We start from the raw sequence: 27,216 nt of genomic DNA, 5'->3' as shown, positions 1-27,216 counted from the left end.
ATTCCTATCAATAGGTCTTGATGCAAAATCATGAGAAATTTGTTTAAGGACTTACGAAGGTATCCACGTCTAACAACTTGTGACACAGATGGCATTAACTCCAAAAGCACAGAGCAAAACCAACTTGCCCAGCACTGCCCCACTTATACCTCTACAGGTAGGGACCTGTTTTAAAGCCTGCCCTCTATGTGAGACCTGGAGTGAAACCTATTCACTGCCAAACAGCACCGAGGGGAGTAGAATTGGCTGCAATTTTTAGCTGGCTGACATCAAATGAAATAATCTTATTGTCCCCAAGTACTCGTTAATCAGTTGCTAGCAATGAGCACTCGAGCCCACCAGAGAGCCAAGGCCTCAGAGCCTTCCACATTGCTCAGCAAAGTGTGCACTGCTTTATAAATAAGTGGGTCACTGAGGTCAGCAGCAATAATGCTGCCTGGCTGGCAGTAAATAGGCGAATGAGCTCACAGCTGGATTAGAAGGGCCAGTGCTCAGCCCCCTGCAAGATTATCTCACAAGGAAAGGTGAAGAAATAGTCTAACAGTAGAGCAATCTGCTCTTTTAACACGCATTGGAAATGTGCTTGCTTTTTCTTTTGGGGCTCAAAGCGTCTGTGTGCACACAGGTGTGCTTATGCTACCTTAGAGAAGCATCTCAGTGCTTCCTAAGTGACTTTAGGATGAAATCTGGTAGGAAAGCCAGCAAAAGCTTATTCAAAATACTTACAAAAAGTTCAAACAGTTGCATCATACTCATGAAGGATCAGAAGCTCCATGAATCCAAGCTTGCAAGTTATTTTAATAATAACAAGCAAACATATAACGCAAGAGGATATGCAAAAATAAACATTACTATCTTGAAGGCTATTATTGTTATAAATACTGAAACCATTGAAAATAATTGGGAAGAATCTAGAGGTTGGGTTTTTTGTTTGTTTTGCAAAGTACCTATACAAAAATCAGAGATATAATGCTGATATAATCTCACAGCTCTTGAGCCAGGACAACAGATACAGCCAAAATAGGTGTGGGTCATTTCTCAGCATTTTAAATGCTTTCACAAACTCGTACAGAAATGCATTTCAAAACCTTTACATTGAGAACATGCGTATATATATATTGCACGAGAGGGGAGGGATGGGCTAGATTCCAAGTGCTGTTACAACTTCAGGGAACACTGAAAGCATCTTTCATCCTCAGTACCCCATAGGAGCAACTCAATGCTGCATATTTATTTCCAATTCAGCAGTTGTGTCCTTTCTCAAAGCCTAAAGTTGTCTTGTGATCAGACAGAGCTGATCGCTACCATAGGCCTACTCCAGAATGTTTTCAAGAAGTACCAAACTACCAGCCCACCAAATGACTTCAAATACAATTCAAGAGACTGCTCTATTTCTTCTCGCCGTCTTTTAGAAAGACAAGTCTTCTCATGGCAGTTTAAGATCTTAAAGAGCTGGGAGTCTGAAGACCATTTGGGAAACTGAAGATGTAGAAAACGTGCTGGTAAACTGCTCTGGGAAACATCTGCATCGTGCAGGGAACGCAAGCCATGCCGAGAATCCAGTTGGGTCCCTGCTTCGCATTTCCTCTCTCAGCTGAACACATCATTTGCCAGAACTAAGCATTTCTCTATGCCTCCCAACTGTAATTCAAATCCTCTCTTTTACTGCTAGCCTTGCTGTCCCAAGACGATCTCACAATCCAGTCACTGCCAATAGATCTTCCATCACAAAAATCAGAGATACCCTTCACTATTACTACCATTTCCACAAGAATCCAGGGTGTTAACAAGCAGCACATGCCCAGGGATGAGGGGAAGGAGGAAGTGTGATAACACTTTTTCCTTGCTATGAAAGTCATCTCGAGCTTCCCACGAGTCTGATTCCACACACAGTTGTGGTAAGGCAGGTTATGTTACACATGTCCAATGGTTGCTATTACCGGACCTGGCAAGAAAGCATGTGACACAGAAAAATGCAGCTGCATTTTTGGCTCAGAAGACTCTAACAAGCAATGAGTCATGAGCCAAAAGGCCCACATAAAAGCAACGGAGAAGAATGCAAATTCATTCTTCTTTTTATTGTAAGCATGTGTGTCTCTATTGCACAGTGAAACAGGAAGCAAATAGTCGTTATGAGAGGGGAAAAGTCCTTTCCATCAGGTAACACAGGCTCCCATCCACCCCAAACTCACCTAAGCATGTACATAACAGCCAGGTGTCCTCTGACCACAGAGCACCTGAGCCACACAACAGCATAACACCAAGACGTGCCTCCGAGCAATATTCCTCTTCAGGACTTGAGGTAACAGTTTTTACTCTGCAGAATTTCTCCCTGCGAACCCATGATATCTCAGGTAAGAAGAGCTGAACTCTCCAGCTGCACTGCGAGGCACCATCACATCCCTCACCCTACTGCATGGCACCTCAGGAAAGAAATCCCTTAGTCCTTTATTCTCCCCCCACATAAGCCAAAGAGCCTGCAGCTTGCATTTCTTCCCTTCTGAAAGGTTCTGTCACTGAGCTAGCACTCACACCCAACTTCTCTCTCCTTAAAGACAAGCTGTGATCGCTCTTTTTGGCCACATGAGCTTACTCCTCATCAGCAGCCTCGACAATTAATTAGTGCAACAACCTTGTGTCTTTCCTCTCAGGTGCACTGTGTACCCCAAAGAAAGCTGTTCCAACGCAACACAAAGCAGAGCAGCAGGCAGCAGTGGCAAAGATTGTAAGGAAAGTGCCATAAAGCAGACACAAAACTCTTACCGATTTCTGACGGAGAATTTTCCAGCCCCTTCTGATCTAATGCTGCAGGAGGAAAGTACTCAGGGCTGTATTTAATGTTTCTCGTGGGGCAGCAAGACGAATCTTTCTCCAACAAACATCACTGGATACATCACAGCTCAAGTGAAAGGGATGACCATTTTTGCCCACCTCCACCTCACCATCCTCAACAGCACTGCAAGGGATAGTTGTGCAGGTTGGTGCTGAGCCCTCCGGTCTGGAAGGGCTGACAGGAGGTCTCCTTTGGGAACACAAACCAATTCCTCTTGAAAAGACAATTCCCCAAAACAGAGCTGCAAGCTCATTCCACATCCAACACCTCCCAGCGCTCACGTAGCAGTGCTCTGTCATGCCTGTGCTTTGGAAGTCACGTACCAAGTCAGAATCACAGGCAATGTTCAACCAGCCACACCTCTGGTCGGTTAAATATTCGACACCAAGGTACCTGAAGCTGTCCTTTGGGTGCTCTGTGCTAGGCAGGCCACAAACACTCAAAACACAGCAGTGTTTCTGCGTAAAGGCACTGCAAGCTCTGCCAGTGCTGTTCATTACTCTTCAAGAACTGACAGGCTCAGTTTACAGAATGATAAAGTCCAGTGAATTCTTCCTAAACTGGATGGAAACCTGAAAGCTTAACAGACATAATAAATTGTGCATTATCTGTATTCTGGAGCTGCACTTACACACATAAATACATCTAAATTCGGCTGCAACCTGCAAACTCTCCTTCATGCGAATAGCAGCTCTGATTTTAGTGGAGTTGCTTTCATAAGTCAGAGAAAGTGGGGTCTTCTCTTTCATATTATGTAAACCATGCATTAATTCAATTCTTCATAAGCTCTGCTGCAGCTTGCTTCTGGCTCCTAGGCTGAACATTCATCTCCATGCAGCTCCAAAAGGTGCAATCACAAATTTTAGGAAAGTGTTGGCTTTTTTTTTCCATTCTCTTGCATGTGACAACAAGATTTATGCCCTTGACAATTAAAAAAATATATACATGTAATCCAAAAGCATAGCTAGAATGTTAAAAGCAGCAAGTATAGAGACCTGGAAGTGCTCCTCACCACCATCTCCAACACTATTACTTCTCCCAGGCCTAGGGCTCTGAGCAGCAATTGTGCATCAAAGACCATTCGCTTTCTTGAGCAAATTTATTTGCTGTATGCTGTTGGCAGCATCCAAACCACAAATCTTAGAAGGTTACTGCAGCACAAGAGCTAACCAGAAAGGCTACCAGTAAGCTACCTCTATCGTTCTTAAATATCATCACTTTCCTTTTCCTTTTTTTCCATGCAATTGATTTAAAATAGCAACCTGTGCATAGGCAAAGTCTTTCAACCTGCACAGTATAGAAAGCAACAGGCAGGATTCACAAATGCTTTGAATAAATGCTAGTAATCCATTCCTTTAAGATGCTTAATTAGAAAACAGATTAAGCAGAACTAGTTTGTTAGTTGGGCTACGGTCCTTGAAACAAACAAACGGACTGCAATCTGTGCAGATTTTTCCTATGTATAGGATTTTTTCCTTTATATTCCCAGGGATGCTGGATGCAACAAAGCAGAAAAATTTTGCTTTGTAACAGGCACCAGTTCAACAAAAACCGTACAGCCAGCTTCCTCCTTCCTTCCCTTCCTCTCCCAGCCCTGGGAAAAGCCACGAAATATGAGTTACTGCTGCAGTAGGCAAACATTAATAGCGACTGAAACCACTTCACCACCTGACCTATTCTCCTTTCCCTTCCCCTCATTTTTATTTTAAGAAAACCCACACAATGCCCTGCAGAAGGGTCCCAGCGTGTCAGAATGTTCCCTGCTTCACTAAGCTGAATAAAGACCTAATTTAGGAGTAAGAGAAACTCGCTGTCTGTTTTAAATCATAAATATTCCAGATTAAGATGAACTGATGGACTCGGCCTGCAGGACTTCACAATTTGAGCAGTGCCACATATTTCACTGCAGGGAAAAAAAAACAATTATTCCCTTTTAACTGCTCAGAATACAAGCAAAGAGCTGAGTACGGGGAACTCGGTAGGGACAATTCCTGCCCATTTTCAGTGGCATGCCAAACACTTCAAATTTCACGAGAAAAACCTCTTCTTCTGTAACTCGGCTCTACTCCATTTCACTACGTTCAAAGTGTGACCAACATTAGGAGGCCTGATCAAATTCCTGGCTTTATCCACGCTTGAATTAAGGCCTTGGCTCAGCAAGGGAAAGCAGACTGAGTTACACGAGCTTTTCTTCTTTCAGAGCACGTCAGCTGTGAGCACTGATACTGGAGCAATAGGTAACAGACAGACCCAGGGAGCTTCCATTCTGTTACCAAAGGAAGGGATTTCATTTTTTGATGATGCAGGTGTTATTTCTGCATCTCTAGCTAGAGAGCCCAATGCTAGACCCCAGTTTTCATCTGCAGGTGATACATTTCAGGGATATGGTTTATCAGGCAACACTGGTGGTAGGTGGACAGTTGGATTAGATGATTCTAGAGGTCTTCTCCAACCTTAATAGCTCGAGAATAGGCTTAATTGTAGAACTATTTAAAAGTACAGCTTACTCTGACCCAACAAACATTTCTTTATAAACAGATAGATAATAAATAAGCTGGTTTTCAGTTGGGCAAGAAGGCCAACACGTCTATGGCACTACTGAAGCAACCCAACAGGGTAATGGGAAAAGACAGCACTAATTAGCTTCAAAGGGGCTGGGATGGAAAAGCAGGCAAGAAAACTGATTTCCAAAGGACAGACTGCTGAACACATGGCAGGAAGATCTGGTGGCTTTGGTCAAGCAGGAGGAATGAGCAGATGAGAGAACCAGGGTAGGGAGAACCTGCACAGCCCATCCAAGCAGATGCACAGTGGGAGTTGGAAGCCTCAACTTTTAAGAGCACACACACATAAATGTGATAACACTTTATAATCCTGCAGCACTTTCAGAGTGCCCCAACTGCTTCGTTAATTATGCATCAATACCCACAAAACAGAAGAATAAGGAAGAGATGCAACAATCTCACTTAAGGAAGCAAAAACTACTTGCAAGTAGTCACATACCCTCACTTCTTTCCCAGTCCCAAAGAACGCCTGCAGTACCCTGCACGCAGACTGCACAGCCCTGAAAGAAGCCAGTGTTCAGGATTTGAATCCGGGCTCCTTTTTCAGTGTGCAACCCGATGCTGTGTGCACTGCAGGCGCTCCCACTTCAGCTGTCCCGCAGCCATGCCTTGTTCACCAGCCAGCCCCCATGCAGAGGTCATCTTACAAGAGCAACACCAATTTGGGGAACTGTAAACTGGGATTTTGTGCTGGAGTTGTCTATCGGCCCAGCATCATGGCTGCTGCAAAAATTAATCATCTTCAGAAACTTCACCTGAAAGTTCGTGCTTAACAACACTAATTTCTCTTAAAAATACATTTTTTTCTTTAAAAAAAAAGTCCCCCATTATGCCAACCAGACTTGCCAAGTTTTAAGAGGCTACACCATTTTCTCAGCTGCCCAATTTCACATTCACCTTCACGTACAGCTTAAAAGGAGGCAAAAAGTCATCATGGAAAGTAAGTGGGATGTGATGCTTAACATCAAGGCTTACACTGAGTGCGTTTCACAGCACACACTGAGGGCCAAGAATCATGAATTCTCCACATAGTACAAGAGAATTAAGGAAGGAGGAGGAGGAAACCTAGCCAAAGCTTGGAGGTACGTCTACCCAATTAACACAAGGCTACCAGGAGAAAGCAGATGTGAAGGCACACCTTAGCTTTATTTGGGGGAAAAGCTAAAGTCTACATGTTGAACTGATTCCATGCAGTGGCAGACGTTGAAATAGAGCAACATTACTCCTTCAACATTAATAAAACATGTTGTATACAGAGTGTTTTTTCAGCCCTTGAAATCTTGCCAACTCATAAGCTTTTCATGGGAATGTTGAAATGGATGTCTATACGAGCTGTATCCATATGAGTTTTAAGTGTTACCACTGCATAAAGGCCAAGGGCTCCCTTCCTCCCTCCCTCCCAGCCCCTCACCATCTGCACGTCTGTAGTTTTTGAAAAGCCTGATGAACTAAAGTTCAAACCTGAACTTTAGAAGATACTGAAGTCACTCATGAATCATGGGCAGAAGGCAAGCCTTGAAAACATTATGAACTCCTCCGCCCACTGAACTCAAGTTCCTTGGAGGTAAGATTTTACATTTTCTATAATAGAAGAACATTAGCTACTTCGTAAACAAAGTTAGACAGCCAGAGGTCACCCTATTACCCTTTATTCTCCTCCCTTCCCTCCCCATGTTCGTTATCATCCACCTTTTTCAAGTCCAAAGCTTCATTTTTCCATGAAGTTAACACTGATTCCCAGCAATACAATGGCACTGGATGCGCTGGCATTCAGACAGGCACTTGATCACTTGGTTGTTCCCTCTACAGGAATAGTTAGAAAATTTCTTAAAAACAAAGGAGCTTCTTGCTTCCCTTTCTAACACACCTAACAGCCTAGCAAGGAAACCCCTCTACAGCATGACAGTTCTGGAACTAGTCTCATCCTCCAACCCCCTAAAAGATTTATTGCAGCAAGCAATCTGCTGCTTAACCCTTTCCAGTTTAAATATTTCAATTTGGACTCTCCTGTACCAAGCCAAAGAGAGCAGCAAAGGTACTGCACCAACAGACCCACATGGTATCCACCATCCCCAACATCCTATATTTCCCACACGTATTCTACAACTCAAACTGAAACCTGTGTCCACCACAATACATACACCCCTTCCGTCACTGACACAAGTTTCAAAAGGTTATGAAATTGGTGAACAACTTCAATAAAGAAGTGAGCAAAAAAAGTACACAACCTACATCCAAGGAAGTCTGTCATCAGGTCCTTGTGATGCTGGGAACATCAATATTCTTTGCATGTCATTGTAATGCTACAATGTGACGGAAAGTACAGCAATAACAGCAGAGTGGCACAATCCTAGGCTGCAGCAAATGAGTACAAGCCCAAACGTAGCAACTAGGGATGCAGAAACAAAGGAAGAAAAACTGCTTACCTTCAGAAGGCCTCAGGCACACAGGGAGCTCCAGAGAGATCTCCCCCCTGCCACTGCCAGCCCTTAAATGAGAGCTGGAAAGGGGTGGATTCTGGTCACTCAGCTGCATTACATTGCATTGCATGCACCTGAACTCCCTGGGTTGGCCCTGCCTTCCCACCAGGTGCTCAATCAATGCTTCAGGCCACAGCTCAGCATTTCTGCTACAACATCCTGATTTATGCCTATTTAAATAACGACAAATATTAGTTTTAAAGTTATATTAATTGCTTTATAAGAGATCTCTAGTCCTAACAGGATAAAAAGCTCACACTAAACAAAACAGCTTGTTTATACTACATGTATGTCTAATAGGAAATGCTTGGAATCCCACATGTTCAAAGCAAGACCAACTCTCACTGCAAAGGGCTGCAGCCTCTGGCTATCCAGGGGCCAGAAGGGCCACACATGGGTCACAAGGCTTGGAAACTCAAGCTGAGAGAAGCAGCTCTGCACAACATCACAGTCCACTGAAAAAAGCTGTATCTACATCAAGGCCAACAAAGAAAAGCAAAACAAAAACAAAAACCACCCCATAGCTGGGAGCAGTGTAAAAGCTAGAAAGCAAGGAGAATTAAGGAAGGACGAAGGAGGAAAGCCAGCCAAAAGCCAGAATTACACTTGTGGTAAATACCAGGCTACCAGGAAAAAGCAGATGTGAAATCACCCTTTGTTTCATTCAGAGCAGAAGCAAAGGACTAGAGCAGGCAACGGTCTCACTTGGAGCAATAAGAAATGATGAAATAGGGTTTTAAAGACAGCAAGATGATCACCTCGAGCCCTTCGTATGTTTTGGTTTTTTACCACTCCTTTATTTAGGGAAGTCCAAAACAAATATATTCATTCTGTTACTCTTCTTACTCATTTATATCTACAAACACGTACAAGTCAAAGGTTTAGTAACTGTAGAGCCCAGCACTTCAACGCAAACTGATTTCTGTCAGACATTTTCCATGTCCTCTTGCAAAGCCTCTGAGCCAACTCTCCCCTCCACCTACAGGCTGCAAAAGCATTTCCCCATTTGTAGATGAATGGCAGTAAGTCAGCTTTTGAAGGGGGAAGGAAGAGAAAGGCAGCACTCAAAACTCAAAGGATTACTTACAAATAAGCTGGAGCCCTATAAACTTGGCTATTGAAGAAAGATAATCTTCTGTAGCTTATGCCAAGTGGGTCAGACAGAGGAAGAATCTGAGCAATCTTCAAAATCAAAGCAGATGGGGAAGTAAATAAATGCCTATGTGAGCAAAGAGGAAACAAGCTTCTGTTCATTTTAGCTTGTTCCGGAGGTTCACTTTTCTACACACCATCAAAAAAGTCAATCACTTAACTGACAGGAACAGAGAAAGCTTACTTCTGGAACAAATGCTAGGAGAAATGCATACTAGTTACATAGCTATTGCTATCTGTGCAAAAAAAAAAAAAAAAATTCTAGTGTCTGCAGATTGATAAGATTGCCCAGCTGGGCAGTAAGAAGACAGATGAGATGGAGGAGAGGTGCTAAGAGGCAGGTTCTTAAAGTTCCTAATCATTAATGCTTTAATGTTATTGATACCAATAATTATGTGGCTGCAAATTAGGCTACAATTAAAGCTTTTTTTTTTTTTTTTTTTTAATTAACACAAGCTTGTAGCCAAATTTTTCCCTTTTGAAATTAGGATAATAATAAATAATAATAATAAAAAAGACAGCAACATGCCACAGAATGAACATATACTGCATTCTTTAAGAAGCTGAAGTTGACCTCCTGGTCCTTTCTCAGGCTTTACATCGCTAGACAAGATCTGGGCCAAGAGCATTTCCATACCCGGAGATGTATCTCTGTCTTGGGCTAACCCCATCACTCAAGTGGTGAAACCTAAAACCAACACATCTCTCCCACGGTCGTGCTTGAGGAGCTGGGGAACCCTGTATCTGCCTCAGCAAAATAAAAAGACTACTGGATGCCAAATGAACAGCACATCAACCAGACAACAGCCCCTCTACTCAATGTGCTTCATGCCATCCACCACAGGTGATCAATTTTTGATCAAAATCTCAACAACTAAAAAATAAAAAAAAATAATTAAAAAAAAAATAAAAAGAAGAAAAGATCTGTCATACTTTGAAGAAAAAGAGCTTGTGCGAGCTGACAACATGCAATATCTTTTGGATTCATACCAGGGAAGGAGTCCCCTTCCTCTCCACATTCCTGAGAGTTTTGCAAGCTTTCTGGAATCAGAAGAACCCTGACGGAGCACAGAAATATAATTTACAACACTGCTTTATTACCAGGCCCTTTTAAACTGACAGGGGTGGGAACAGGGGAAGAAGAAAAAGTTCTGAGCGCTGTAATTTGTTAGGGAGACACAAAGAGCTCAGAACACAGAGATCTCTGGAGGTGTTCAGGAATGGTGGGGACGTGGCACTGAGCGACATGGGAAGTGGGCACAGTGGAGGTGGGCTTATGGTTGGATGAGGTGATCTCAGTGCTCTTTTCCAGCCTCAATGATTCTATGATCTTCCAATAAGAAGACCTCTATGAGCAACATGTATTCTTCCACCACTGGGGGAAGGGTTTTTTTTTTTTTTTTTTTTTTTTTTTTTTTTTTCCTTCTTCTGTATGATACGTGACTTTGACCTGGGTCAAACACAGCAGTGTGGGGAGTTGAAAAGGGATCACCTGATAAAACCAATTCCCTCCTGCGCTGCAGGAATGACAGCTGAGCACCACAGCACACACAGTCAGAGCCTTCTGGAACAGCACACGGTCTGTGTCAGCAGAGCAGCACTCGCTGAATTAAAATAGAGGAGTGACGACCCTTTGGAAAGAGTAGGGCCTCCCTTCCACTGTACCCAAGGACATCTCAGATATTAAAACTGGTGCAAAGAAAAAAATTATTAAATCAAAGGGAGGAAAACAGTGTCAGCCTCATGCGCATTTTGTTGCTGAATAATGATAGTGTTTACCTTTCTAGCATAATGCATTACCACTCTGGACTCAACTTTAAAGCCGAGTGCACGACAGGATTAATTATGTCCTTTCCTCTTAACCACCTTTCCCCGGGTTATTTATTAGCTAGCTCTGCACATATTCATAGATGTGTCTAATACACAAAGTTAAAAGGCTCTGCTCATCCGCTGGATTTCAAGCTGCTGCCTAACGGCTCTCCTGCCCTGCAGGACCGGTGTGAAGAGGAACAAATGCCATGGAGAAGCAGACTGAAGCAAAGATCTGGCTTGAGACTGCATTAACTTCACTCCGCTGTGGTCTGTGATCTCAAGGGACAGGGGCCTGCAGCTTCCAAGCTGGCCATGCCCTGGAAGGGGATCATAAGGGAGGGAGGCAGGAAGGGTACAGCCCTGGGTCCTGCGGCACAAAATGGAGAGAAAACCCTTACACAGACACTTCATAAAGAGCAGCACATCATCTGTAGCTGCAAGCACAAATGCTAGGGTGCTCTATTCGCCTCTGATGGCTACAGTCACTGTTTGATCTCATAAAGGATCACAAGCAACTCCAGCTAACATGTCAGACACGCTGCATATCTACAGGCACACTTGTTGCTTTGCACCAGGGCTCAACAGAGTCTTCCCTCCATCACAAAAAGGAAAACAGTGCCTTTTGACACAGCGGTGCTCTGTTGGTCCCTCTCTTCAAGCACACCACAGCTGGGCTGGAGGAGAACTCATTTTCTCCAGTATTTAAAAGCACAATAACAAGGTTTGCATGTGTATTAAGAAATAAACAAGAAGGTGTGCTTGCAATCAGCCCTCAGAAACCCCATTTGTCACCAGACAGCTTGGCTACACCATTTCAGAGGTTTGAGAATGGATGTGTGCAGGGGGAAAGGGTGTATTTGATTTCTCACAGTGTTAGGGACAAAAATAAATAAATAAACACACAAATCTTGAGCCTTCTGTGATTTGTCCTCCACGTCAAAAATTCTTTCCAAGAACTGTTGAGGGAATAGAGGGGAAAAAAAAGGGATGGAGAAAAAGTAACACGCTTTTGTTTCCTAACAAAATGATGGTAAGCAATGCCAACAAAACAGATATCCAAAAAAAGGCAAAAAAATAAAAATTTAAATTAAAAAAAAAAAAAAAAAAAGCAGAGAAACTCTTGGAAAAACCAACTTTTATAAATTGATAATCTGATGCAGTAACATGCAGACGAAAGCTGTATTTCATTATTCTGCACATCAAGTCCACTTCATGTGATTAAATTAATAAATGAGGTCCTCATGTCGTACTACAGGCATTACCCTACTTTTGCTTACTACATCCTTCTAGCCTTAACCACAGCACACGCAGTGCAGCTGGTGGGCAGCTCTCAATTACAACACAACACGCAGAAGAATTTAGATTGGGGAAGTGATTCTAAAAAAAGGGCCCATAAAAAGGTCTTGCTTCATTTTACCTAAGTAAAGCTGCCACTTGAGGGTTTTCTACTACTAAAATCCAAGAAAAAGGGTCTGAAACGATGCAGAAAAGTGCAACATTGTAGTTAGCAGGATAAAACTCTGGTTCAATTAGTATAAGAAATCTGAATCACACTGCATTTCAGACAACAACATGTGACAAAAAGATGCTCCTCAGGCAGCAAACATATCAGAAACAACAGGACATTTTCCACTGGTGTTGCCAGTATTACACCAGTGCAACTCCTCAAACGTCGATTGTATCGGCCTGCAATAAAACCAGTGCTATGCAGCAGACAAGCCAGGACTAAAGCAATGAGCCAAGCTGAAATGCAAGAACTTATCATGGGCCTAAAAAGCAGACTGCTCAAAAACACGGGACAGTAACTGGCAGCATCAGCAGGAGCATGAGGGCACAACCACTGCTGCACAAAAATTCACCCAAGGCTCGTTAAAACTCATGAAACCAGACTTCAGCAAGAGCAAAAAACAAAAACAAACTGGCTGAGGATGGATGACTGCAGGCCCCAAATCAAAGAGGGAGCTGATGACTGTTTAAGAGGAAGAAGTCTTTGCTTGTTTCAAGATTAAAAACTCATAATTCTGGCCCCAGCTGAAGCACTATCATTCACCAGACTGGTACAATTTCGTTGGGCTGATCCTGTGCTCAGACAGACAGGCCATTATCAAAAGTTCCTCTATTCATTTTGCTTCCTGTTTGCTAGTGAAAGCCCCTTTTATATGTGCTCCTAGAGAGGCTGTTAAACAGGGAAGACTTTCCGATGGAGAAGATAAGGTGGTCAGATTTATTCACAGCAGAAGGAAGGGAAGCTGTACGGGCTGATTACAGTTGCTCCAAAGCAAAGCAACAGAAGTTTGCAAGACAGAGATGGAAGATGATGGTTTTTTTTTTTTTAATGGTAAGCATTGTATTAATAGCATTATTGCTAGAATTATCACAGAACAGCTTGGGTTGGAAAGGACTGCCCCCACAGGACCTTGCACTTGGCCTTGTCGAACCTCATTAAGCTCACATGGGCTCATTGTTCAAAAGTGTCCACGTGCCTCTGGATGGCACCCCTTCCTCCTGCCAGGTCAACGGCATCACCCAGCTTAGCATCGTCTGCAAACATGCTGAGGGTGCACTCAACCTCAGAACTCAGTCCCAGGACTTTTCAAGTCCTGAGGCTGCTCCGTATTTCCTGCGATGATATGGATCAGCCCCAGCGTCACAGCACACAGCAGGCCCACGGTAGGTCCCAGCGCTGCCAACTGGGCTCCTCTTGATACTCAATCAGAATCAAGATCTTTGTTTTCTTTTTTTAAGTTAGCATTCCTAAATACGCAAACGTGGTTGAATAATTCAAAAATACACGAACAAGGCAGAACAGGAGATCGTTTTTCCCCTCAATCACTCTTTTAAAAAAAGTTAAATTAAAAAAAGAAAAATCAAACAATACCCAAGGCCAACCAGATAAACCACCCAGGGTCAGAGGAAAGACACTGTCTAGGAAATGCTCTCCAGATTAAGACAGTTCACGTATAATTTTCAGGGTCAGATCCTGTTCGTGTTCCAGACATGAGCACTCAGACTTCAGTGGAGTGGGATGGCGATTTCCACATTATTCAGCATGTGTCAGCAATTTTAAACAGTTGCTTTGCAGATTCTCCAAGCTAACCAAGCAAACCCCGCCATTGAGAGCCTGGTGTAGTACTTGGCTAATGAAAAGCTGCCTGGAAACTCCATCAGGACACTGAAAACCATTCCCCCCATTAACGTTCAAACAATCTGGTACAGTTACAATTGTTTTAAAATGTAAAAAGATGGAAATACAAACAAAACCACATTTCTCAAGTCTTGAAAGGTCAGGCTAAAGAAGCTAACTTCTACCAAAAGTCAGGGCTAACAATGATGGTTGCAAGGGCAAAGCCTGCCCCTTCCTTCCCTTCTCCCAGACTATTCTTCCCTAAAATAGCTGCAAAATAAACAAGAATCAAAACACTCGAAGCAGAAAACAGCATGCAGCTTTAGAAGAAACCAACTGTGCTATTCTTCATGACTCCATCCATTCCAAATAGATGTCAAGTTGTTAACAGCTTTCCCTCTGACAATGCTAAATGAAATTAAGGCAGGCAAAAATAATGGAATGTTTATTATGCTTCTATGTGGGCAAAGACATAAAGCACAAGGTAATCAAGCACAGGAGAAGGGAACCAGGAGACAGCAGCTGCTTTTAGTTCTGCCACCAGCCTGTATCTCTGCACACATCACTCAAGGCAAAGAGCTGGCACTCACCCTCCTCACATTGGAGATATTGCCTCTTGCAATCAACAGCTTCCATCGTAAACTACAACAGCTTAGTTGGCAAACGCTCAGATTTAGAGGGGATTTATTTCATCAAAAGCAGCTACGTCTCGTATTCCCCACATAATAAATGGAAGCAATATTGCTTACCTATCTTTACTCATTCTTTGCATTGCAATGGCTAGTATCCTGTTACAAATATACAATGCACAAAAGCAATCGTTCAGATTACTTAATGTGCACTTTTACACCACTAATAATGGCAAGTTTGTCACAATACAAAGGGTGTTGCCTACGGTGGGAGTGTCGTAATAGGATGACGAGACAGAGCCTGCTTGTTCTGCACGTTTTGTAAGATCGTTGGGTCTTTCCTGTCATGAAACAACCCCTGTTGTACAAATAATTAATTAAAAACAAGCAAAGAAAGTGCTCCCAAACCTTTGTGTTTGTTTTCAAGTCTGAGTAGCCAGCACCAGCAATTTGGAGCTGACGAACCCTTGCTACTCACTGCACTGCCAGGAAACAAAAAGGCACAGAGTAAATGTTCTTCAGTCAACAGCTTCCACAATAGGAAAAAAGAAGTCACAACAGACCAATGCTCACTGGCACTTATCTGGACGCAGCTCACCTTGCTGCAGTTAAAATAAGACTTAGTGCATGTGACAGCTTTAGGAAACCCAAAGATGAACAGCTTTTCTGGGCTCCGAAACATCACTGGCTGACCTCTGCACATCCAAGACCATTTGTTGTCATGCTTTTGGGGGCACTTTTTGAGAACCAAAACAAGTGCTACTACTTCTGAAGATCATGCTACAGCTATGTTTTGTTACTATTTTACAGGCCTAGAGATGAATGCCTAGCTGATTTCCAGCCTCTGTACCTTCAACACTTGGAACATCGCAACTGAAGGAAGCAGAGGATTTCAATAGAAGCTTCTTTGTCACTCCAACAATCTGCTTTGCCTCACAAAGCTGCAAGTTCAACGTTCTGCAGCTATGCTCAGCACAACACCCGCACTTCTCAACACGCATTTCACCTGCTTGAAGAGTTTTTAAGTAAAGATCAGAGACAGAAGTCAAAGAGAACCAAAATCCCAAAGTCCCATCAGCAAGGCTCTCCTCTAAAAGCAGGACTTCATGCCATGAGAAGACCCAACTCAAAAAAGGATCATGGGCATTTTCAGCTATTCAGTGATGCTAAGCAGACACAGCTCAAATGTGCTGCTTGCTCTCATAGAAAGAGGGGAGAGAATAAAGTCAGAAACAGTACTTACCAGAAAGAGGAAAAAAAAAAAGCAAATATTTTAACATCAGTACTGCTACTGTTCTAGAAAGGCCTGGAAAAAAGATACAACTGGAGTTCCCTTAGCCACATGATCAGATTTTTAGTTGCATACCAGTCAGCCTAACCGAAGGGCTTAGCTGGGAATGCTCAAATGAAGTCGAGGGTCCCGTATCCCCTCCCCTTTCCCTAAGTAAGCAAGTGAGAGTTTCTGGCACGGACACTGGTGTGCAAGATTTTAACATTCCCCTTTCCATAAACAGTCGTACATCAAGCTCTGAAAATTTGCTTCACAGAAACATTTGCGCTAGTAAAACTCAATTATTCTAATACTTGTGTGACACATGCAGGAGGGGTGCATAAAAAGGTTATGGTGAGCTCATTTAAGAATTTAAACAAGTACTTGATAAAAACTTTTTGAATTATTCACTCAGCTCAACTATTAAATCAGGCTTCCAAAGGACTCTTTGAACAACAGCACAGAAGATGCTGTATTTATAACAGGGCAGCACTGCAGTCATCACTGTGTCTCACAGGGAGAGCCATTCATAATTACAGTGGTAACCGTGGGACTGACAAGACACTTGGAATATTTATGCTTCTCCCTTTCTGAACATGCAGCCCTATTTCTGTATAAATAGCTCGAGAAGTCATACTCCTGATAAGAGTCATTCCTTCAAGAACGATTTGCTCCTTGTGGGCACCCTGAGCTGTAGGTGTCCCTGCTCATCATATGGGGGTTGGACTAACGACCGTTAAATATCTCTTCCAACTGAAACAAATCTGTGGTACTATGAATGCCCCAAACTGAGAGAAGCACTCAGAATCAGTGCTAAGCATTAACACAGTGAACATGATACCACACCATGAATGCCCCACTATGTCTCCCAAGACATCGAGGCCAAAGTCAGCTGAAGACATCAGCACATTCCCCAGCTACAAACCCTTGCGCTACAGTTCTGCACAGCTCTGCAACTTTCTGCCCCTCACATGCAGAGCAATTTCTTCCAAACCTCCAAGCCCACATGGAATAGTGACTTGGAAGAGATAGGTTGAGTGCTGCTCCACTTATCTTGTGCATACCTCTCCCAGCCCGCTTCCTTCCTTCCCATTCCTTTTTCTTCTACATCACAAACCTCTCGATAGTTCAATTCAACAAATATGAGCCAAGATTCTCCCAAAACTACTCCAAGACCTTTTTGGCTATAATCACCACCCAGGGGAACAGTCCTGTTTGCATATCATCCCCTCTCCAGCATCAGCGTGTTCCCAAACAAACTCACAGCCCAATGACACAAGGTCATAAAACTCAAAAAAAAACCAAACCAACAAAACAGGGTATCCTCTCACAGCATCCAGCATCACTCACATCACTTCTTTTTTAGAAGGGGGTGGTGCTTGGTTTTTTTTAACCCTTGAATTCAATTCTGCTGCTGTACTTTCCCTCAGACACCCACCCACCGCCCCACTCGCGTGCTCTGCCAAATGGCACTGTTTGGAGAGCTGGTTTCCCCGAGCAGGGTAAAACCAAGCACCTGCATGACTGCAGATGTAATCACAGCAAAACACCGCGGCTATTTGTAGACTTCCTGTTCATCACATTACGTTAGCGTACCTTTGCCTTGAGCAATTATTTACAGTGCTGGAAATCCTGAAGAGACATTAGAAGCAATCCCCTCTGCATTATGAAATGATCGCGGTGAAGTTAGAAATGACTCAGAGGGGAAAACAAAAATCAGAATAATTCTTTGTAAATATGCCCAATGACAAGAAGAAAAAAACACCCCACCCTAAATCACTTCAAATTTGGGATTAGCTGACTCCAATTGAGACAGGGAGGCATTTTACACTGCAGCTAAATTGGCAGCTCAAATTCGGTTGCAGGTTCTGATGCAGGATTTAAGTCAAAGCAGAGTGAAACCCCTGCTGGCCTGTCTTCACTGCACTTTTAATCTTAATTAACTCCAAGTATGTCATTTATGTTATGAATAACCCATCTTTCTTATTTTTTCTTTCAGAACTGGCTACACTGCATGCTGAATTACTTGCTGGCGAGCAGAGCTAAGAACTCCCTTAGAGAAACAGTATTTCACGTACTGACAACAAGGAAAAAAATCCAACAAACAAGACACTGATGTTTTAAAAAACACACAGAAACAATTTCATAGACGCATCACAGCAAGTTGCTTGAATTCAACCCCCTGTACCCCAAATCCCAAGGGAATCCAGCCACACAATTCTGCTTTGCACCAAAGCAACATAAGAGGGAGATTTTTGACCTGTTTTAAAATCTCCAAAAGCTCTGACAGCACTGCTGACAGCTTACAGGAAACCAGCAACAAGGGGAGCACAAAGTCTGCATGAAAAGTCAAAGCTGCCAATGCTCCCGTTGCACAGAACCCACCTGTGTCACTACTTACATCCTCCAGCAGGCTCAGGGCTGAGCCCCAGTTACCATCTCTCCCAATCATGAAACATTCATTACGTATTTCCCGCATTATTTACTTCACTTCTTGGACTTTTTTTTTTTTTAATGCCCACTTAGCAAAGATTTACTGAGTTCTCCCAGTTCAAGCTCAAAAAAAAGCCCCGAGCGTTAGCAGGGTGGTTTCCCACCTGCCTTGCAGTGCTTGCTGCTGCAGCTTCATGGAGTTTCCTTCCCTCCCACTCCTGCTCAGGGCTTGGTTTCAAGTGCAAAAGCCAAGGAGACTCGCTAGGGCTGGGCTGCACGTAAGGCTCTGCCCAGAGCAAAGCGTAACGGTGCAGCTGTGCGAGCGCACCGCAGAGGGCTCACGGACAGATGTTTCCATTCAAGGATGCTTCCAAGGAGTTGGGAACGTCGGGTTCACTACCTTGGTGTTACTTACATTTCTTTACATGCAGCAATAACCATACCACCAGCAGCTGAATGAAGGAAAACACGGAGCAGCGGGAGAGCATCTCACCTTGGCCTTTATTGAGGGGGCAAAGCAAAACCCTTTCACGTTACCATTCTTCAATTTCCCCTTGTTTCATTCTATCTTAACAAGTCACAGGTTTTGTCTTCCAGAGATAACTGCACTCCTGCAGCACTCGCCCAGCCCTCCATCCTGAGCCCTAACAGGTTTGGAATTAGCTGCTCCTCCTCACGCTGCCTCATTCACCTCAAACACAGCAGCCTTGTGCTCAGGCTGCATCCAACAACAGCCTCAACCCCCAGCACCAAGAGAAAAAAAAAAAAAAAAAAAAAAAAAAAAAAAAGAAAACTGGTATTTTCTTAAGCTTTTAAGGGTTTCCATGCTTCAAAATATTGATGCAATACACCCTGCATCATGTTCCCTGTCAATTGTGGTGTTGGTGAGCCCTGCACAGACCAGGAACCTCATGGAGAGAAGAAGGGCTCCGCTACCAGAGCAAATCTGAGACTAATGCTCTTTATGGATCTCGCTGCAGAACTAGACAGGTTGTCCAGCCACTTAGAGCTAATGGGTTTTATTTCATGGCAGGAAGACGTGCAAAGAAATCCTCACGTTAAGCCTTATTTCTTTTAAGGAAATGTATACTGGAAGAGCAGTGGGATAACGGGCACTAAAGAACGATAGCTGCAAGAAAAGGTTGACGCGTGTTTCTTTGGGGGATAGAATACTTTGTGAAGTCTTCCTCGCTTCATAGGGGAAACCTGCATTAGAATTTCCAGAGCCATACGGCAGGACAGCATTCACCAACACTGATTTTCAATACCAGCACTGTAAAGCCCACTGGCTGGCACATCCCTGTTACATGGGGAAGCACAGCTTCATTCTCACAAGCATTTTCACAGAAGTACCTTTGCATTTAAAATGCCAGCTGTCAATGTATCTGCTATTCAGACACAGCACCCACAAATACATCATCAGATAGGCAGGGAGTTTTTACAAAGCTCTCAAAAAGCCCAAGGACATTTGGAAGGGTAGATGCAAGTTTAGAATGAGTCTTAGCATATCATCAGCAAAAAACAATTCTATTCTTAGATATCTCCCTTTGGTGTTTCCTCTAATGTTCTTCCCCCCCACACTCCTTTGAGAAAGTAAGTTGTTTGGTTATTAGAAAAAAAAATGGAAGAACCTGTTCTGCAAGGCATAGGAACAAAGCAGAATCTTATGAAAAGAAAAAAAAAGAAAAGCTCACTGAAAGGTATGTAAATATTAGGGCTGGTAACACAAACAATATAACCACAGGAAACACAAGAAATTAAGAATAGATCAGGAGTTATTCGATTTCCTGGCTGCATCAGAGCCTCTCCGGGCTGGGCATGGCAGATTTACTCTCTAACAGAAATCAGAGAGCTGACAGAAAGTAGGAGGTGAACAGAACCAGTGACAGTGGTCTGCCCAGTACCAGCATCAACCCAACCCCAATGCCTGGGGTGGGATGGACACAAACCTAAACCTCATCCTTCATTCCCCAGTTATCCAGCAGCTCACAGCCAGCACCAGCTATGACAGTCCAAAGGAAACCCTTTCAAAGCAAACACCAAGTGCTGCAGCTTTCCTGAAGACAAGATTTAAGCAGAGTTTAAGCTCACTTCCACCAAAAGGCCTAAGTTTTCTCTTGGCACTGCACTATCATAAGCCCAAGGGATAAATACATGCAGGTATTTATTTATGCAAACAGTATTTTAATTAATATCAGAAGCACTGATGAGACTGGATCTTTACTAAAAGTTAGCAAAGATATCACAAATTATGGGGAAGAAAAAAAGCCTTGCACATGGAGCACATAACACTTGATAAAGTTACACTCACTGAAAACACTTCATTTTCACACCTTTCAAACCCTCGTTTTGCACAACACAGTCATACAGTAACTGTGGGATTGCTATTTATCCACCGTTTTGGAACTTGCTGTTGGCACCCTGAAGTGGAGGCATTCTGTAGGTTCAATGCCTCTGGGACAGGATCTCCCTTTATTCTCCAGCAGCCTGATGACTTCTGAACTTTGAGATTACAAAGCAAGAAAGTTACTGGAGGCTCAACATGCAAGTCGACTGGCTAAGAAAAAGCAGCACAAAGTCCTGCCAAAATCCTAGTTAATCTGATCAAGCAAAAACCAGGGAGGTCTTGAGCACTGTGCAGTTTAAACAGAGCTCATTTCAGCTGCAGAAGGAAGCCCACCTCTTCAGCAGATAGCCCAACTGAAGAGAGAACATCTACCTGCTTTACGCTACTACTGCCCATAAGCAAGCTGAAAGGTTGAAGAGTAAAATACCCAGATAAAGAAAAATGTGGAACTCTGATGGATTCTGCAGATGGACAAATATTGCATACAGTCCAACAGGAAGGTGGGAGAAACAACGATACGTACCCAACGTACAGCCAGTTACCTCTTGAGTACTACTTCAATTTTCCTACTTTGCAAACAATTAATCCTCTTAACGTCCATGCAAACACATTTATTCTCCCCAGTTCCAGCTTGTGAGCCCTTCCAGCAATGAGCTGGCTCATTTTCTAACTTAACCCACTAAAACTGGGACCAAAGCTCTGCTTTAATCACAAAACATTGACCGAGTGATGATTTCCCATCACCCCATTCCACAACACCCCACTGTCTCCCCATCACACCACTCCCCCCAACACTTTCCAGACGAGCTGAGCAAGACGCCCACTCCAGCACACAAAAGGGCACTGTTAACCCAGCCAGGACTCAAACCCTCAGCCTTCGAGCTCTCCATCAGGCAGCAGCAGCCAATAAGCTCATTCTAAAATTCATCAGCAGAAGGGAGAAGTGGCCACAGAGCTGAGCCCACATCAAACAAGGGCTGGATGGGGCACTGGTCCTTGCACTGAAGCCAGCACAACACAACCCCACAACAGACCTATTTATTTTCCTGTTGGTGACTGCACTGCTTAATACTGGAAAACCTGCAGCTAACAGTAATGTTTTGCCTCACATAACACAGAAGTGCAAAGGAGTCACCTGGAGCTGTGAAATGGATGCTGGTTGCACGAAACTTCTCTCTGCAGCAGTACATAAAAAGGGGGTTTAGTATTAATTTCTCTACCCAGCCCTCAGCTAAGACAACCCACCTTCACCACAGCTGCTAGGAGAAGAGAAAGCACAAACATTTACATAAACAACGCAACCGAAGGTTTGCTCACCACCTCGTGCAGGGCTGTGCTCTCAGACGATGATCACTCATCATAAAAATGGGTGGAGCGGCTGCAAAGCACTCAGCAATGGAAAAACTGACGGACTCACCCAGGGAAGCTCCTGCCTGGGCTGCAAATCCCGCGGAGACATGCAAAGCGCTGTCGGTGCTCCCCGTGTGGGAAGTCTTTCAGCTACGGATGCAAAAACATTTGCTACGTAGCCATGTGAACTGCAGCACTTTGCTTTCATCTCCAGGATCGATATCTGCACCGACTCGAGGAGTTCAGATCGCGCTACGGGCACTGTTTACATCCAGGTCACCCAAAGTCATTCATCGGTGGTTTGTGTTTAGAGCAAAGCACAACACTCCTCGAGTGCCAAATGTGGAGTTTCAGATGTGCAGATTTATGGCATGGAACAAAATGAGACTCATCACACACAGCTTCAGTTGAATGGCCTAAGCCTGACTCACCGAGCAATTCCACCCGAGGAAGGAGAGCTCTGGTTTTGCTATGATTTCACTGGGGGGCCAGCAGCTAGAAAGCATGCTGTGCTGTGCACGACCCATCCCTTACTGTGTATAACCACCAAACAGTGCCATCCTGCATCCCTTCCCCCAAAAAGCTCACTTCCCCCTTCCTTTAACACCTGCTTCCTCCATTCTAGCATCCATTGTCCAAACACTATTATGGGACCGAAAGCTCCAGCATCCCAAAGGAAGCTCAGGAGGAAAATGACTCTATAAAACAAGCGGTTTCCATACGAGACTTTCTCATTCATTGCAGCAAACCCAAACCTTACCACTCCTCATTTTCTCTTCCTTACTAAAGCCCATGCTGGATGCTCACAGCCCCTTTGCTGCCAGCAGGAAGAGCTGCAAGAGCCAGCATCTGCGTGATGCACAACAGGTGTGTTAGCTCCTGAAAAAAGCAGGAGTGAGTCAGTGTAAGAGTCTGAAGGCAGACCTTCGTGCCAAAGCACTTGTTTGCAATGGTTTTATTAGCTTTTGCACTCAGACTTACACAGCAGCTACACCACTGCGGGCAGAGACACATTGGGAAAGAGATTTACTTTCCCAAGTAACTTTGCCAGGAACTTCAGATACAATTCAAATGAAGCTACAGAGCCTGTCACAGGTCTTAACATAACTTACTGCTCCAATCTGAATTAGCCACAGGTGATAAAAAGCTCAGAGACACAGCTGGGATTGAAACACAGCATGTCAGGTAGGCTCTCAGCACAGGGTCCTGAGCATCGTCGTCAAATGCCACATATCCTGCTCTTCTCCAGGATAATCACTGTACATCATACACATCAAGAAGTCTCACTAGCATTCATCACCTTCATTTAAATGAATTCATCACCCATTTTATTTCCCCTCCCACCAAAATACCTGAAGTCACAGCTACAGGAGGAAACAGGATCAGTTGCAAGGGCTGTGATCGGACATCTTAAACAGCACCACCGAGGAGCAGCTATGTAGCATGCCATACTTTTAGGGGTATTTTCTTCTTAGACTTCCTCCAACCCAGTATCTGAGAGGTCTCAAACTGGTGCAGCTCTGCACTTGGGCTGTGGAAAGCACAAGGTCATTCCAGAAAGGATTTCAGCTTTTTCTCACCCACTACAAAAATCACACGAGAAATTTTCCAGCTTCTGATTTTCAGGTTTCTCCTTTAACATACGTACAAAAATCCTGTTAGAGCACATGACAACATAACACAGGTCAAGTACAGCTCCAACAGAATTAAAGTTTATTTTCAGCAAGTTATCACACTGCATTCTTTTTTAGGACTGTTGACTACTTAAAAGTATTTGCGATTACACCCCTTTGCTCAACAATGTGAGTGTACCTAAAATGGCTATTAAAAAAAAAAATAAAGAATATAAATGTCAGGGTTTACTTTTGCAGAGGACATCGATCCTCACTGTGCACAGAAGTCAACTGCAGACTTGAGGAATTTTAAAAGGGAACAACTGAACTCCTAACTCACAGGCTTATCTCAGTAACATCTCTCATCGTCATCATCAGCCATGCTGTAAAACAGGGACAGGCACTGCAGCCAGACACCTTCCGCACCAACAAAAAGCACCAGAGGCATTCACTGACAAGTCACCTCGCTTGTGTGACAAAGGGAACGGAACAGAAATACATGGATGCACGTTTTTTTAGGGAGAGCTGTACAGCCTGACTGCAGCACCAAGTTCCCAGCATAGCAGCTTATCCCGGAGTGCTGCCAACATATTTCCTTATCACTAACCAAGGGAACTAAGCAGCCAGCTCTGAGGGTTGTGCTCTGCCTCTTCATCTGCATAAAGGTCATTTGCAAGGGAGAAAGGCAGGTTTAAAAAAAGTAAGAAAGAAAGAAAGAGGATAGCATGCCACATCCATGGCTTTGTTTTCCATACAAACAGTAAGGCTGGAAAAGATCACGAAGACCACACAGACCATCAGCCCATCATCACCATGTACACTAAGAGCGGTGCTGTCAGGTTGTGGCACCACAATTTCAGTGTCTGAACATTCAGTGAGAGCAAGGAGGGGCCTTTCACCCCCAGTTCCTAACTCCTTCACCCTCCTTCCCCACTACAGCAACACTGAACCCATGTAGGCACTTTATACTTATCTGCTGCACGGTTTAATTTACTCCAGACTATTTATTGCCCGTGTGGGGGGAACCCCTATAGAAACAGCATTAATAGCACTCATGGAGATGGCAGAGATAACCAGCTACAGCACTGCTTCTAGGATTGTTTGATAGGCAAGTGGAACACCACCGAACACCGGGCAGGAAAACTGATAGCTGCTGTCCTGGATTCAGAGTGGAAAAGAAATAGGTGCAGCAGGCACAGTGACTTACATTGCCTTTTGTTAAACAGATCTGTTTAAAGCTATGCCAGCAGAGAAGTACAAAACAGCAGCCCCTGCCCTTGTAACCAGCAGAGCACACCCCACAATAAGCCTACTGGCTTATTTTTCCCCTCTGGTATAATTTATTGCCCGCTGCCCTACCTCAGGCTTTGGATAGCATAACCAGATTCCTTCAGCTGCACTTAATCCTTCTCTTAGCACAGGGGCATACCCTGGACCAGAACACAGCTTAGTAAGGAGCAGATCCTGCTGGGAGATTAGCGGTGAGTTCTGCGTAACCCTGGGTCTCCCAGTTCCACCACACCATGATTCAAAGCCTCCACTTACCTGGCAGGACTCCGTACATTAGAAGTACTTGTGCCGTGCTCTGTTGTCTGAACACATCTCACCCTTATTGCTTGGGCCATGCCAAGCATCCCTTGGCCACCAGAGCAAGCCACAGGCTGGGACACCAGGCCATGGCACAGTGTGTCCCCACAGAGCCCTGTCATCGAGCTGCCTACAGAACCTGTCTGCCCTGCAGAACCCCTCAGCCGAGCCCTGCCAGCAGCAGCCCCAGGGCAGACCAGCACTGAGAGGACAGGCAGTGCTACACTCATGCCATACATGCACAAGACGTGTACAGGTCTGAACTCATGCCAGATATCATCACCTTGCTTAACGCGCCCATACTCTGCTATGAGGCCTGGGGAAAAAAAGAGAAGGAAAAAAAAAAGCAAGAAAGCAAGATAATGTCCTTTGGCCCCTTAAAACCAAACTGGGATTGCATGAGCCAGAACTGGCAGCACAAGAGCAGAGCTCAGAGCAACTGTCTGAGTGCTGCTCGGGAGCTCTACGTGCCTGACATAGTTCTCCCGCATCACATATCTCCATGAACACCTCAAGGCTGATGGCTGCCCGGGACCACAGGGAGCAGCACGGCTCCCAGCTGTCTGCTGCCAGCACAGCACCCCAATCCCTTGAGCAACCACAACCACCACAGCGTGCCCTTCCAAACTTCACAAATCACATTTCCTACGCCCGAGCTCCAAGGATAGCAAAGCTCACCGGGCAGAGCCCCTTCAGAGCTCAGCAACGTTGCTCCCACCAACCCCAGCTCCTTTCCGTGACTTCCATAGCACAGACACAGGCAGCAGATTAATAGTTAATAATTAATAAACTCTGATGATTTTCAGGTTAAGAAGCGTCCAAACTTTTCCAATCCTCGGCCAGAAATTCCCACATTCACTTCCAAAGCGGTATAAATTCATTTGAGAGGAACATCAGCGAGCAGCAGCGCGAAGGCACAAACCAGGCCCGGTGGCAATGACCCTTCGAACAACTTCAGAGCACCAAAACACTTCAGCCCCAAAGGTAGGAAAAACCAACAGCGAGCGTCGCTCGGGAGACCCCGGCACGAAGCTGAGCCTTCGGTAGCGATAAACTCGACTACAAATAAACGAGGAAACAAACAAATGCGAATACAAAGTTGCGTCAGCGCAGCTCGAGGGTTCCCCCCGCCCGCCCCTACATCAGCATATCAATGGTTTGAATAGAGGGGAAGCGGAGGGAGGCTGGGGGCCAGCCCGGGGCTCCAGGAACGCCGTGCGTATCCGTGTGTATGGACGCACGGACGTGTGCACGGTGCCGATGTCCCGGGCCGGGCTCGCCCCGTCCGTACCCCCGGAGCTCGGGGCCGCGCGGTACCGCCGCGGGAAGAACCGCAGACAATAGCGGCGGAGAGAGCAGCGCCGCGCGAGGAAATCGACCCAAACTCAGGCAAGAAAAAGCAAAGAACGAGGAAGAAATGAAAGGAAGCAGAGGGAAGCGAAGTTGCGAGGAGAAAAGCTCTAATGAAGATGAGGAAGAAGGGTGGAAGCCTCGCGGAGGGGCAGGGGGTTCCTCCGCAGCCCCCTTCCGCCGGAGATACCCCGGGAAGCTCCCCCCCCCCTTCCCCTTCAGCCGCCCCCCAAAACTTTCCCCCCACAGCGGCCCTTCGCTAAACTCCGACGGGACGAGCACTCACCGCGGGGCCCGGCGGGCGGCTTCGCCCCTGGAACGGGGCCGGGAGGGAAGGGAGAGGGAAGGGGACGAGGGGAGGGGGGGGGGAAAGAGGCGGCCGGGCCGGGTGCTCTCCGCCCGGGGAGGCGGGCAGGAAGGAGGGCCGGGGGCTGCGGCTGCAACCTGAGTACCGCCGCCGCGCCCGCCGCCAGCCCGCATGCGCCGGACCCGGAGCCGCCGCGGAGCGGGGCCGCCCCTGAGCAGCGGGCGGAGAGCGGGGGGCCGGGGCCGGGGCCGAGCGGAGAGGCGGCAGCTGTGAGTGGGCTGCGGTTCTCGCTCTCAAGTTTGTGGAGCTGCTCGGTTGGTCCTCTTCTTCGGAGGCACGCTGGGAGAGAGGGGTTTCGGCACCTG

General features: G+C 45.0%; 1 protein-coding gene across 5 annotated transcripts in view; it reads right to left on the bottom strand.

Annotated features, from left to right (window-relative positions):
* AKAP13 (A-kinase anchoring protein 13) overlaps positions 1–26,910 on the bottom strand; it is a 192,575-nt gene extending 165,665 nt beyond the window's left edge. For all 5 annotated transcript variants that reach the window (XM_042824004.1, XM_042824005.1, XM_042824007.1 and 2 more), the window contains exon 1: positions 26,831–26,910. The gene's annotated coding sequence lies outside the window, so the exon portion shown is untranslated. The remainder of the gene's footprint in view (positions 1–26,830) is intronic.
* Between the last annotated feature and the right edge of the window lie 306 nt (positions 26,911–27,216).

This window comes from Centrocercus urophasianus, unplaced genomic scaffold (genome assembly GCF_019232065.1).
Source record: "Centrocercus urophasianus isolate 14NV4802_14NV808 unplaced genomic scaffold, USGS_Curo_1.0 seq_23, whole genome shotgun sequence".
NCBI classification, from domain to species: Eukaryota; Metazoa; Chordata; class Aves; order Galliformes; family Phasianidae; genus Centrocercus; species Centrocercus urophasianus.
This window is presented reverse-complemented; position numbering and strand designations above follow the sequence as displayed.